At 47.7% G+C, this 12643-nt stretch overlaps 1 protein-coding gene across 1 annotated transcript in view; it reads left to right on the top strand.

Moving 5' to 3' along the window:
• Window positions 1-3278: 3278 nt before the first annotated feature.
• Window positions 3279-12643, top strand: part of BRINP1 (BMP/retinoic acid inducible neural specific 1) — a 171670-nt gene continuing 162305 nt past the window's right edge. Inside the window, exon 1 of the mRNA XM_021691503.1 lies at window positions 3279-3313. The gene's annotated coding sequence lies outside the window, so the exon portion shown is untranslated. The remainder of the gene's footprint in view (window positions 3314-12643) is intronic.

Below are 12643 nucleotides of genomic sequence, written 5' to 3'. Positions count from 1 at the left end.
TTGGCCTCTAAACCTTTTCCCACCCATGTGTATTTCTGTAGAAATGTTATCCATATGGTTCCGATTGCTTTCTCCATAAGTCATTAAGAATGCTTTGCACTGAGAACTTTTCTGATGACCAGGGAGTCTTTGGAGACTTTTTAAAATGGCTCTCTTAGCCTTTCTTCATAGAAACAGGGAAGCTAAACATAGCCAAATGCAAATGAACTAAGACCTGGAAAGGTTGAAGTTTTATTCAAAACTCGGAAATCATAAGGCTCGGGTGAGTTTTAGATCTGCCCATGCAAAGCCTTCGCCTCTTCCTCCAGGGACAAGAATTGGTAAATACCCCATTGGTAGAGAGGATGCAATGGTCTCAGCCACTTAAATTGATATTTAGGCTTAAGTGTGGTGACCCCATTAACTTCTAAGCTCTTCCAATCACCCCAAGATTTCCCCCATTACTTGCAGAGGACAAACTAAAGAGTTTGGACTTAGATTTGGGTGTGGAATTCCTGACTCCATCACCTACCAGCCAGCTGTACCTTGACATGCTGCTTACATTTTCCAAGCTCTAATTTCCTGTGATGTAAAAATGGGGTCATATTACCTAGCTCATATGTCACAGCATTTTAAGAATTATGAGATAATTTACAGAAAACCCAAATGAAATGTCTGGTGCATGAGAAAAGTCAAAAATTCTTCTTCTCTTTCTCTCGTCTAATAGTGGTTGGAACTGGGGTGGGGATAGGAGGTTCTATACTTTCTGAGGGAAATACTGACTACATGGAGTGGAGGAAAGAAAGATAGAAAAATGTTCCAGAGTGTTACGTCCCCTCTTTCTAAGGCATCAGGACCACAACCCATTTTGGAAGATTGATTAAGAGAGAAGATCCATGAGGAATCAGTCCATACTTTGGTCGTCCTCTGAAGCTGCCTAACGAGGTTGTTTCAGACTGATTTCAGAACTGCATTCCCAGCAGGGCTGCTGTTGCTTACTCTCACTCAAGGAGGCATATCTGAGCTGAAGAATGATGGAGGAACACAGAGAAAGGGAGGAAAGAATAAAAGAAAGGATAGGGGAGAGAGAGAGAAGAAGCAGGAGGAGAGAATGAAAAAAGGAGGAAGGGACAGGAGACAGCAACCTGAAGCTTAATACTGAAATGGATGGGAAATGCAGTGTGTGTTGTGAATGTTTTTCTTTGTGGTTCGAATCAAACTCAGAACAGTCTCGGGAACCACTGCCCAGTATTTGACCTGGGCCAGAAGCCTAGGGAAGGAAAAAATTGCCCAAGCAGAAAGGGAGAAGTATCAGGAGACAGACAGAAAGCTCTCCCTTGGTCAGTGGCTGGAGAGCTGTCCGTGGTGCTGACTGCATGTCCTAAGGATTAAAGTGGAGGAGACTCGTAGAGATTTGGACAGGCTACGGCTCCCCTCTCCTCTGCCCTCCATTTTCAGTCCTGCAGTGCTGAGACCCAGGCTCATGATGATTAGCACACTCTTTCTCATCCTCTTGTCTTTTCCTTTCCTCCTTGTCAATTAAGTTTTTCCCCTGAAGTTCTCAATTCTTCACTCAAGAATTTCTTTTCCATTTTGTTTCAAGACTTCTCTTCTTTTAATTAATTCATGAGCCCCTAGACCCTTCTAGGTCCACCTAGTTATCATGTCTCTTTCCTATCACCCTTTGAATAATCCTAACATTAATAACAAGAAAATAAGAATTACAGATAACATGGTTGGCATGAGATTTAAATGAGTTAATATATGGGAAAACACTTAGAATACTCCCTGACACCTAGTGAATGCCCAAACCATGTTATATAGGTAGTTATATTTTCTATTACACAGATGGGAAATTGAGGTTTAAGAGGGAAGTAATTTGGCCAAGATCACGGACAGGATTTTAACCCAACTAGAGCTGACACTTTTACTAAATCCGGGTTCCTTTAAATTTCTCATCACCTTTTCCTTATTGCTCCGTGCCCCTCCATCTGGTAGCTTCACTGATGTTACCTATCCTTGCCTAAGCTTCCAGGGACTAGCAATCTTCATTGCTGATCTTTTTTTTTTTTTAATTTAAAGAAGAATAAGAAGAAGAGGAGGAGGAAGAAGAAGGGGCAGCAAAGTAAGCAAACATACAGAATATGCACTGCGTGAGAATTTAGATCGTGTACTGGCCTTCTTTGCTGCTTCAGGGAGAGGCCCCGTGTCAGCAACTGGAGCCTGCACCTCAGGCTAAATTTGGAGTCTTTGGTTCTCCGTATTAATGCCTTAGCCCCCACACCCTCACCCCTTCTCTGCCTCTGGTGGTATAGAGAGAACTTTGAGTCCCATCAGCTTCTCGCTCCTACATCCTGCCCACGTAGAGAAGCACTTGCTTAATTCCGGGAGGTTACGTGGGCTCATGCCTACACATACAGAGAAACAAACAGTCTTAAATACTCTTAGAGAGGCACACGGATACAAATGGACCCAGACAGTCACCTCCCCAGACAAAACCGCACTAGCTAGATACACACAGACACACTAGCACCCTCATACCCAGCAGCACTCAAATACTCGCAACGCACACAGCTACAGACACGCTTAAAAACACCACGATGCGGGGTTTGCGCACACACACCGCACACACAGTCCCTTTGGGTGCTCATACACGGATACACGCCACCCTATCCCCAGACCCACGACGCTCCCCAGTGGCTCAGCCTCAGCCCACCCAGGCTGCCCCTCCCTCGGAGAAGGCCTTCTTCTCTCCTCCTCTCCCTTCTCTTCCTCCGCCTAAAGATGTACAAAACACTCCTCAGAATAAACCCCGGCTCTTGGCTCCTCCTTCCCCGCCCCCGGCAGCCGCTCCCCCATTCATTTTCGCCCGTCGCCGGGTAAGTCCCTCCCCCCGCGTAGCCCGGCCTCCGCTGCTCCCCGCCCGGAGACCGCCGCGCACTTGGACTTCCCTCTCCATTCGCTGGCCGCCTCGCTCCGGGTCCCCACGACTGCGAACTGATCTGGCGCGGGGGGAGGAGGAAAGCGCAGGCGAGCGAGCGAGAGAGGGAGAGAGCGAGCGAGCCAGAGAGCAAAGCGAGAGCGAGAGAGCCGGGAGGCTGAGGGAGTAGTGACCGCCTTCCGGAGCCGGGATTCATGCCTGTCCTCGGGACCAGCGAAGGGGACTTTACGGCTGAGTATGAGCCAGGCTGCTAGGAGCCAGGTACCCCCACGCCTGCAGTCCCCGCGCCGTTCCCGGTATGCGAGCTGGACGCCGGGCTCTCCCAAGTTCCCACCGAGCCGAATAAAAAGCGCCCTGCCGCAGCTCTCCGCCAAAGACGGACATTGACTCCAGGTAAGGCGGCGCCGGGCACAGAGCCCGGCAGCCCCGCTGCCCTTGGAGACGGCCCCGGACCGCATTCGGGGCGCCCCCGCCCGCCCCGCCCCTCCCCCTCCCGGCACCCTTCGGCTCTTCCGTCGGCCAACCCCGCCGCCTCCAAGTCCTCGCAGGTTCCCGGGAGGGGGAGGGCTGTGTATTCTGGGGCGCCAAGGGTTAAATGCGGGTTTTAGTAAGTGGCGTGTGTGCCCCCCCGCGCGCTCCAGACGTGTGTACCATGGTGGGAACTTGATGTGGTGCTAGTGTGTATTTGCGTGTGCAGCGTCGTTTGCGTTTGATGCGTGTGTTTGTGCTGTGTGTGTGTGTGTTCATGTGTGTGTAGGGGAGGGGGTAAAGAGGTCCTGTAACCTACTTAAGGCGCGATGTGTATGTGCATGTTTGTACGTATGTGTTTGTATGTGTGCGCTTGTGTGTCTTTTTAATTAGGTCTCTCCAGCTTACATGGAATGGGATCCTTACTATAGGATCACGTAGCCATCGGGAAACCCGCTGTGGACTTCCTCTTGGTGCTCTGGGCTTGGGGTTTGGGGAGCATTCTGGGGATAAGGATGGCACCTTATTTAGCCCAATATTGGTACCCATGAAGGAAAATTCCTCCAAACCATGGGGACCTGGTATACTTGGACTCACCGTTTAATATGAAAGAGAAATGGCCAAAGCCTGAGGCAATGACATGCTGTCACTTTAAATTCCACACTGGGCAGGCTCCAGGATTCTGATGGGAATTTGGAGTCACTGGGTAGTGGGTGAAAGAGAAAGGGAGAAGTCAGCGGTGGGTTCCTTGTGTGGGGGTTGGTGAGTCTGGGATAGAGTCTACCCTACCTCTCCGTTTGTCATCGTAAGAGCATAACAGCACCTCCAGCTACTGGTGCTTTTGGGGAGGATCTGGGCAAGTTTGCATGGATCCCCCTAAAGGGAAAGGAGAAGAGTCCTCAGGGACCTGCTCATCCATGATAGTTACACAGATCATAGAGAAAATTTCATCTGGGGGCAGCTCTGGGTAATATGGAAGGAGATGAATGGGGCACTTCCTAAGAGATTCTTCCTTCCCTACCCTATTTCAGAGAGGCTTGGGAAGCCCCAAGAGAATCTTTTCCTAAACTGTGCCTCCTCATGGCTCCATTGGAGTTAGGAGGAAAATGGGAGAGCAGAGAGAGTGTGTGTGTGTGTGTGTGTGTTTCAGTACTGAGGGAGATCTACAATTTGGGAAGGGTTGTGGGTGGGGAATTCATGGCAGAATGTGGCGGTAATTGACTTAAACTGCTGTCGATTTGCACCTCACATCCCTTGCTTGGCTCCAAAATACTGCCAAGGGCACGGGGGCTGTTTGGAGAATGTCAGTAAGGAAGACACTGTGGGTCAAGTCCCTCTTTTCCTCTTTCCTCCACCTCCTAGGAGGCTCTCTTGGTAAGTCCCTGCGCTACCCTGGCTAGGTCCTGCTGGGCTTGGACTCTGGGGCCAACCATCGATTTGATTCCCGGCTGCCTCTTCAAGGCTTGCCCTACTCAGCAAAAAATGCTGAGTTTTACTGCTGTTAGCATGGCTTCCAGACTCGGCAGCTGTTACTTTCCCAAGGTAAAAAGGCAGCCCTTCTGCCATCAGGCACAGAGGCTGGTGGGGGACAAGGGCTGAGATGCTGGGACAGCCTCTCGTTCAACCTGGCCGGCAAGGAGCCACTGAAAAGACCTTTTGGGGAAAAGAAAAGTAGAAATATAATTGTGTTTTTAAAATTATGTGTGTGTGTGTGCGCGCGTGCGTGTAGGCGTGCATATGTGTGTGTGTCTTCTGGGGAGAGATAAAAGCAAACATGTTTGCAAGGACCTGCCCTGGCGGGTGGGTGACGATGCTACCTGCAGACACTCGCAGACACACGAGTCTCCAGCCAGAGGCTGATACCTCAGGCTGCAGCCTTCACAGGGCCACAAGGAATCTGCTTCGAGAAACTCATGTCAGAGCAGGGCTCCCTGGTTCATTTTTTTGGGGGGGGGTGAAATCAGAGGAGGAGACCCTGTGTTCGGAACTGCTCTCGTTTTATCTCTTTTCCAATTCGTAGACAATTGAAGCTGGAGGAATACTGAAGAACAGACAGGCAGGACTCTGTGGCCCAGAGAGGGGAGGAGAATTCCATAACATTCTCTAGCAAGTTCATGGTATGCCCAGGCTAGATCCTATGCTGCCTGACACCTGGATCAATGTCCTTTCTAATCCACCACACTGCCCAGGGACTGTGTGTTGCTCCCTATTCCCATCCGGCCACTTTGCTCCCACCTAAAACAATCACTGTCATCCCTCAGCAGACTTCTCATTTCAGAGCTGCTCCATCTGGAAACATGACCCCGGAGAGAAAGGGTCCAGTGCTTTAATCGCTGCCCTACTAGACAGACAGACAGACAGATACACTCACACACACACACAGACACACACAGAGAATTAGACACAGGCAAGGACCCAGTACTGATTATGACCGGGAGACGGAGTCCAGCAGAGCATCTGGACTATACCTGAGTTCTTTATTAAGGAATACTTTGCCTTCCAGAGAGCCAAGTGTACACCCATTTACTGATGCAAATACTTCAGGCAGATTAATTTCTTCGTATTCATGAGACTCTTGCCCTATACAGTGATACATACTGCAGTCACCGGAACTTGCGCAAGCACACATGTGTACATGCACTCACACACATGTGCACACACGGATTTAGAAACGTTCCCTGCTTGCCATATTCCCCAAAAGGGAATTTCAACCTCCACACCAAATCGTGTTCCCCTATATAAAAGGCATCACCCACACGAAGACCGGGACTCATCATCCCAGGGAGGGGGAGATAGAAAGCTCTGTGAGGGACGGGTTCTTGAGAAGTCAGAACCAAGCTCATCGTAAAAGTGTTCCCAGACTCCTCGATGTTTGGGGTGCCGGCGAGCACTGAGAAAAAAACATGGGGGTTTCAGGCCCATCTGCAATAGAGCCTTCCACGCAGGCTTTTCCGAGGCTGGATGGCGCTTTAGCTCCCAGAAGGGGGAGCTGTGACTCCATTTCAACCAAGGAGAACCAGCTCTGAGATTCCAAATCAGCTGTTGGGCCCCCGTTGAGTTTCCATGGCCCAGCTCAAGCTGCAATGAATATATTTGAAATGGTACAGGGGGGGACTTTAAAAAACCCTCTCCCCTGACCAGTTCCAATAAAATGTCTTAGTGCTTGCAAGAGTTTATGCTATTGACTACAATGTCTTCCGTTTCTCTGGAAGGTCTTTGCCCAAAGGGCCTGCGGTTGTGTGAGGAGACATTTTCTGATTGACATCTTCTAGCTTGTTCCCTCCCAATTCCTTAGATGAATCACCAGTACTATCACCTGAACAGGCCTCTAAGGTTAGACGTAACCTGCCCTTCTCTCCCCTTGTTCCCTTTGCTAAAATTCAAAGGTAATGAATTGGCCACTGAACTTCTGGTAATCATATTAAAGACAAAATGGGGGTCATGTGAAGAGGACAAATTTTCAAATGTCATTCTCCAAATAACCCCCCTTGTTGTTTTCTATTCTAACCCTTTCTCCTTCCTCTGTCTCTCAGCTTCAGCCTCTACTTTTAAAAATCTTACTGGCCTTTTAACATCCTGCTCAAATGACCCTTCCAAGAAGTCTTCCCAAAATCTTATTTTGGAATAAATCTCTTTCTCCCCTGTTCTCTCATATAATTTTGTCTGAGACACTATTTTAGCTTGTGTCTCTATTTCCCCTATTTTGTAGCCCCGCGGAAATATGTCTAGTTTGCCTTCTTCAGTATGGTCTTGGTAAGAGCATTTTTTTATCCCCAAGGACTGACACATAGTAGTTGCTCTGGGAGTGTTTGCTGCTACATCTTGAGTCCGGTCTCAATAATAGCTGCATCTTTCTCTCTCTTACTCTTCCTCCTTCCGATAATTGTTTCATGTTCATGCAAATCAATCCAATCATGGCTTCAAAATCATGCCGCCTTATAATACTGTCAATATAGGAATGTTAATGATGATACAGACAGGTGAAATTAGGTCCTACTTGGAAGTGACCTTTGCCCTACTGTGTTCCAGGGTCTTTAGTTCTCTTCTCATTTAATCTTCCTTTCCACCCAGTGAGGCAGATACAGTCCTTTCATAGAAGAAGAAAGTGAAACTCATGCCTGCTAGGGCCCTTGCCCAAGGTCACGTGACCAGCACAGCTAGAATTAGAACCTAGATCCCCCTTGCTTCAACATCTCTGCTCTTTCTGGTGGACCACTGTGTTAATGGTAACCATTGTGGGTGGCCAACAGGATTGGGTTGTTCAGTGGATTTTAGTATAACTCGGGGCACCATATTAACTCTTTGAAATCGATGTCATGAAGGAGTCATGGAGCCATTTGATCAAAGAGTCTCAGTGTTTTAAGGTTTCTCATTAACTAGACCTTTCTCCTTATTCAAGGATTCAAGAATTTTTTGTGATACCTATAACGCGTATCCACTCAATCTCATTTTTAGTACTTTTATCAACGGTGAAATCATTAGCACACAAACTAGCCTATGCTGTAAAGGGAGAGCTTTGTTGGAATGTTTCCTCACTGTGACCCAAAATCTGCCTTATGTCCGTAAGTCTCTGAAATCATACAACACAAATATAATTCTCTTCTAATTATCAGTTCTTCCCATATTGTGGAAACATAATCATATGATCACAAATACTCTACTTCGGGAGGCCCTCTTGCCACAGCTCTGTGTCCTGTAACATTCGTTTGGGCCCCTTGCCAAGCTGGATCTTGTTCTCTTGGCATTCTTTAGTTGATCACACTTAGAGAGTTTAGAAGCCACAGAAGGGCGAGGGTGACCTATAGTTGAGTAAGGATTGAAAGGAGCACTGATTCATCCATTTATTCAACAAATATTTATGAAGTGACAACTATTTTCCAAGCATTGCTCTAGACCAGAGCTATCAAGTAGAACTTTCTGTGGTAATGGATATGTTCTCTGTGCTGTGCAATATGGTAGCCACCAAACGCATGTGACTCTGAGCACTTGAAATGTGGCTAGTGTTACTGATGAACTGAGTTTGTTTTTATTGTTTTCTAAGATTTTATTTATTTATTTAGAGAGAAAGAGAGAGAGAGCATGAGCAGGGGGAGGAACAGAGGGAGAGGGAGAAGCAGACGCCCCGCTGAGCATCGATCCCAGGACCCCCGGATCACGACCCGAGCCGAAGGCAGACGCTCAACGACTGAGCCACCCGGGCGCCCCATGAACTGAGTTTTTAATTGAATCCAATTTTAATTTTAATTTCAATTTCAGTAGCTATCTTTGATGCGTGGCTACCATATTGAGTAGCACAGATCTGGACATCAGAGATGTGCTATGAACATGGTCCTCTTTTCGTGGAGCCCAGAGTCTCATGGGGAGAGATAGGTATAAATGGGTAAGCAAATGGATAAGCGAAATAACTTCATGTCATAGTAAATGCCCTGCAAATAATTAAGAATGTGGACGATGTAACTTTAGATAGGGTAGCCAGGAGAGACTTCTCTGAGAGCGTGGCACTGGACCTGTTTAGGTGAGGAGAAGCCAGCCGTGTGGCAGACAATAAAGATGAAGTCACTAAACATGTGCAAGCTTAGGAGAGCTGAGCGATCCTGTGGCTGGAGCTCTCAAATGAGAAAGAGAATGTCGTGAGATGGAAATAAGAAAGGTAGGTGGGGCCAGATCAAAAGGCCTTGTAAAAGATGCAGGAATAAAAAGTCTAGAATTCCACAGCCATCCACCCTCCCCCCCCCCCCACCAAAATGTCCCTGCTTGGGGAATGGAGAGCCTGAGGACTGAGCTGAGAAGACTGTGGAGAGCTGAGAAGAGACAGGAGCTCAGCATCAAGTGCCCTTGACAGGTTTCCATCGTGTCCATTTTTTAAAAAAGATTTATTTATTTGACAGGGAGAGAGAGTGCATTCGTGCATGAGGGGGGTTGGGGGGCGGGGGCAGAGGGAGAGAGAGAATCTTAAGCAGACTCCCCGATGAGCACAGAGCCTGATCTGGGCTATATCTCAGGACCCTGAGATCCTGACCTGAGCCGAAACCAGGAGTCAGACGCTTAACCTTCTGAGCCACCCAAGCGCCTCTCATCTTGTCCATTTTTAATCCGTCATTTCAGTGTGTTCATTTCATCTTAATTTCTAGTCCTGCTCTGAATGCTGCACACTCTGGACGCACGCAGCTCTAAAGGGAGGGGAAGAACTGGAGAGGGGGAAATGGATAGAAAAGGAGAAAGAGAATGAATACTTGGAGAGAAGGTAGCTGAAATGAAGTCTGGTAAAACAAAAGCTGGCATCGTTTTGGATCAGCAGATATTTATTGGGTATCTTGTCTGGGAAAGGCCTTGAACAAAAAGACTTGGTGGAGACCGTGATGAATCCTGCCAGATGCTGGCAATCTAACAGAGGAGGTCTGCAAATCCATAATGATCATTCATGGTAGATGGACAACTGCCATTTCAGAAGTCTATGAGAGTTTGGGGAAGGTAAAGATGAGAGGAAGACACGGGGGGTGAGGGGGGTGAGGAGGAGGAAGATGGCAGTGACTATAAGGTCTGGAGATCAGAGAACATATCTTTTCATTTTCTATCTCCATTCATTTTAAATGTCACGTAGTGGGGCGCCTGGGTGGCTCAGTCGTTAAGCGTCTGCCTTCGGCTCAGGTCATGATCCCAGGGTCCTGGGATCGAGCCCCGCATCGGGCTCCCCGCTCTGCGGGAAGCCTGCTTCTCCTTCTCCCACTCCCCCTGCTTGTGTTTCTGCTCTCACTCTCTCTCTGTCAAACAAATAAATAAAATCTTAAAAAAAAAAAAATGTCACGTAGTAAGAACACAGGGGCTCAGGGCACCCGATTCTAGTCCCGGCTCCTATCCCTGTATTTCTGGACCACCTTAAGAACCTATCTGCCCCTCTCTGGGCTTGGCTTCTGCAAATTGAGATAGTGACCTGCCTCACTGAAGGGATTTGCCCCAGCTCAATGAAATATTGCATGACAAAGTTCTTGCAAGGGCATGGAGAGACAGCACATGATGGTCATGCTTCATCATAATGTTTAGATATCTTCTCAAAAATGAGCAAATCGAACAAAAGTCACACCTCAGGGCACAGACTGTGACTCCAGACACAGGGACAGAGTAGGAGAGATGTGCTACTATTGTAACTCTTCACATCAGAGCGATTAAGTAGTAGCATGAAACCCACTGTCCTCCTAAAAAGGCTGCCTAGAAATCCATAGACAGTCCTTTAAGTGGTAGCATGAAACCCACTGTCCTCCTGGAACGCAGTAGCCTAAAAAGGCTGCCTGGAAATCCATAGACAGTCCTTGCTACTGAGGGGGCCAAGAAGGCAATTAAGAAGATAATGAGGCTGAGGAAAAGTGAAATTAATTTCTTTTTTTCATATGAGGGTGAGGGGGAACCTTTGTATCTCAAAAGAACTGTGTTTTGGAGATTGCAGGTGGCCTTAAGGAGAATAGACTGGACAAGACTGGGTGTGAGAAAGTTCGGAGGGGTGAATTACTGGGCCTGTCTGTTACCCAGTGGAGGCCACATATGGGAATAGCAACCTGGTGCGGACACCACATAGATCATTTGGAACAAATCCTGTTCCCAGTGTGCGGAGATTTTCTCACAGGGTGTGGAGCCGTGTACAACCATATCGGGGCCGCTTTAGGAGAAGCTAAGAGACTGTATCTTCCCCCCCCCCCCCCCCCGCCCCCCGGGTGAGGAGGTAGATTCATAAGGCAATTAACAAAAGCGAGATGCAATCGTTTTTGTGTAAATTGCAAAGGTTGGAACAGCGGGGCTCCAAGTAAATGACCCATCTGAACAGCTAGAACCCTTTGTAAGGGTTAACCCAATACTGGCCCGGAGGGGTTTCTGAGATATAATTCATCCAGCCTTTCAAAGGTCCTGCAAATGAGCCAGTGGGAACCTCAGTGAGAAATAATGGATCCTGGGGGTAACGTGGCACGGCCGAGTTTGCAGATTCCTAGCTGATTCAGATGGAGGAAGGGCAGACATCTAGGACATACGATTGCTTCCAAGTGGTCAGCTCACACGTCTGCATTCTAAGAATTAGCAACCCACAAAAGTAGATGAAGTTCTGGGGGGCTGTGGAATTTCTAGAGACTCCAGAAGCCCCAAGATTAACCTGGAAGAGCATTCTGAGAACTGTGACAGGGACATCTGCCTTAAGTAAGTACGTTTCAGTCTGCGTGGTTGTGGAGAAGCTACATTTCTCATGGAATTTGATGGGCTCTGAGTTTATAGGCACATGATAGGGGGAAGACCTACAAGAGTCTTGGCTGGTGCTATAAAAAACATCTGCACAAAGCAGAAGGGCCATTAAAAAAAGAAAATTAGCGCTTTGGTATGTTTAGGAATGGAGGGGAAAGCTCAAAAAATCGATTACCTGGCAAGGGGTGGTAATATGGTTTTTCTGCTGAGACAAATTTTGGAGGCCAGACTGTCGGAGCCAAAGTGGTCCTCCTCAAATGCCATTACCGGAGATGGCCAAGGCAAAGGAGGGCTGAGCGGGGTCATAAAGAATTTTATTCTAAATGCTCATCAACAGGACAGCATCATTCAAAGTCCAGTGAAGCCTGATAAACGATTCCTGAAAATACTACTAGATCAGCCTCAGCTTTACCTGAGCTCTCCTTTTCCTCCTGATGGTGGAGATTATGCATTTAGGCAGAACACAGGATGGGATTTGAGGGGATTCTGGCAAGATCTTCACCCACAATATTTAGAGATGGCTGAAATATCACAGTGACAAAGCCATTCTCGGAGTGGGAAAGTGTACGTGCTGAGGTCGTCCTATATTCTCTGTGCTATAACGGGGACTTGTTATAGATACCTTGTTGAATATTCTGAACGAGCTCATGCATGGGCGGCATCACCTTTGTTCTAGAGTTGAAGAAACTGGGGCACACACAGCCCAGTGATGTCACTTGTCCCAGGCCACCCACCGGGGCAGTGATGCATGGAGGATTTGGACTATTTCGGTCCGACTTGAAAGTGTAGTGGTTGAAAGCTTTAATGCTAGAGTGCGAATGCCGCAGCTCTGCCCCCCTTCTAGCTCTGTGACCTTGGCCAGACTACCTAATGTTCCTGCGCCAGTTTCCTCATCTACAAAATGAAGAGGACTGTACTGACTCCTCATAGAGATGTTGTGGGTTTTAATGAGTTGATATGGTAAGTGCTTTGAACAATGGCTGGCAGACCATCAACGTTTCGTAAACGTTAACTATTATTACTTGTTGTTTT

The sequence above is a fragment of the Neomonachus schauinslandi genome, chromosome 13 (assembly GCF_002201575.2).
Source record: "Neomonachus schauinslandi chromosome 13, ASM220157v2, whole genome shotgun sequence".
In the NCBI taxonomy this organism is placed as follows: Eukaryota; Metazoa; Chordata; class Mammalia; order Carnivora; family Phocidae; genus Neomonachus; species Neomonachus schauinslandi.
Note: the sequence above shows the minus strand (reverse complement) of the source record. Positions and strands in the feature narration are given on the sequence as shown.